The sequence below is a fragment of the Pteropus vampyrus genome, unplaced genomic scaffold (genome assembly GCF_000151845.1).
Source record: "Pteropus vampyrus isolate Shadow unplaced genomic scaffold, Pvam_2.0 Scaffold126, whole genome shotgun sequence".
Classification (NCBI taxonomy): domain Eukaryota; kingdom Metazoa; phylum Chordata; class Mammalia; order Chiroptera; family Pteropodidae; genus Pteropus; species Pteropus vampyrus.
The window spans coordinates 1674019-1676412 of record NW_011888907.1 but is presented as its reverse complement, the minus strand read 5'-3'; positions in this window follow the sequence as shown (position 1 = coordinate 1676412).

The window sequence follows — 2394 nt, the reverse complement described above, 5'->3', positions numbered from 1 at the left end:
AGAAAATATGGCCGTATAATGCCTACTTTTAGGAACTCATTGTAGCTTTCTTTGAGAAATGTATCATGGTTTCTTGAAAAAAAAAATCCTCTTAAGTTATATATTTTAGTATACGTTTATAAAATTAACCTGGTTGTATTATCAGTCATCTCTACTCCCATTTATTCTAGTCAATTTGATCTAGAAAAGATTAAGAGTGCTATATTAAAATCTCCCTTTTTGCATGATTCAATTGTTCATGTATTCCAAAGTCATTTTTCAAATTTTCAGTACTATGCTATTTAAAACATAAACACTAATGACCATTACATCTGTATTATGAAGAATGACCTCATTAAACTGTTAACTGCTTTTTTGTCTTGATTTCTCCTTTGTCTATTATTAGTCACATTTTTTCCTCATTTGTATTTACCTGATGTATCACTACTTTATTTTTAAATTTTGTGTAGTTATTTCTAATTTATGGCACATAGATGAGTTCTACAGTTTTGTGTTTTATAGTGTTTTAACACAATCGAGGAATACTTGTATTTTAATGTGGACAATTAACCTCGTCACATTTTAAAATATAATCTTTTTATTTTAAAATAGTTTTAGACTTACAGAAACGTTGTGAAGATAATACAGATTCCTGTTTCCCCTACATTCGGTCTCTTCTATTATTAATATCTTACATTAATATAGTACATTTGTCAAAATTAATGAACCAATATTGATTTATTATTGTTAACCAAAGTCCTTATTTTTACCAGATTTCTTTAGTTTTACCTAATGACTTTTTTCCTCTTCCAGATCTCATCCAGGATACATTACGTTAAATTGTCATGTTTCCTTGAGCTCTTTTTGGCTGTGACAGTGTCTCAGACTTTCCTTGTTTGGGGTGTACTAGCCAGGCATATTGTGGAATATCCTACAGTTGGGATTTGTTTGATGGTTTGTTTGTTTGTTTTTTTAAACTTAGATTAAAGATTTGGGGGAGGAAGACCACAGAAGTAAAATGCCATTCTCATCACATCACATCAGGCATCCCTGCTATCAACATGACTTACCTTGTCTGTATTCATCTTGATTGCCTGGCTGAGGTAGTGTTTGTTAGAATTCTCTACTGTTAAGTTATTCTTTTGTCCCCTTTTCCACACTATTCTCTTTGGAAGGAAGTCACTATGTGCAGCCCTCACTTAAGGAGTGAGAAGCTGTTCCTGAGAGTAGAGAATCTACATAAATTCTTTGGAATTCTTCTGTACAGGTTATCTGTCTGTTCTTCCCCATTTATTTATTTGTTCAGTCATTTCTTTGTATCAGTACAGATTTTTATCTTATGTTTTATTTTATAATCCAGGTTAAATCCAATGTGTTTTTTTTTTTCTTCTGTAATTGTTGCAGCTTTGTCTACTTAGAGCTCTTTTGATTGACTCATGTGTCCTTTGATATACCCCTAGTACTTTTGTGTTTGTTTGTTAGTTTAGCACTTCCTTACTCTCTGGCCCTCTTAAAACAGAAATTAAATCCTATTATTCACTTCTATTAATGCTAGAAATCATTTTTATGAATGAAACTAATGACTTCTCCTGAAATTCTTCCCTTCAGTCACTTGGCTGCTATATAAAAAGTGTGTAGTCTTCAAAATCCATAGATCTTACAACTACTTTGTCAACAAAGATGGAATTAGCCTGGTGACCAACAGCTCAAATTTGAATAAGTTCATAAACTGCAACTAATTAAAATGCTCTGACCAAAAAGTAATCGATCAAAAGTTCAACATTTTAATCTATTTGATTATGACAATATTTTATTGTATTTTTAGTCTGAGAAGGGTACTGGCAGGTCCAAATAAGAATTACTGTAGCTCTAAGAAAGTATGAAATGAGTCTAGAGCAAATAAAAAATAAGATCAGCCAATTGTACTGATACTATTTAAAATTCTAGTATAATTATATTAATATATATATTTATTCTATTTATCTGTTTTATTCTTTTACATGTTCTTTTACATGGTTGAAATAAATTTAATTAGTTTTATAGTTAATGTTTAACTCTTTTAAAAAAATTCTATTTCTAAGTCTTGCTTTAAAAATAAAAAGATATGCTCCAGACTCACTTAGTGTATTTCCTGTCCCAGTCCTAAAGTCAACCATTTCTCCAAGAGCCCCAGTTTCTTTTACTGAAGAGTGGTATTATGACTCAAAATCTGGGCACTGTGTATGTTGTTGATACTGGCGTCATTGCTTCTAGAATCTTTGAGCTGACTAGTAAGGAAATATATGTCATTTACTTATTTTTAACTTCTTTAAAATTCCGAAATGATTATACTTTCACAGAAAGTGGCAAAAATAGTACACAGAGTCCCTTGATTTCTTCACCAGCCTGCTTCAACTTCTGTAACTGTCAACTTCT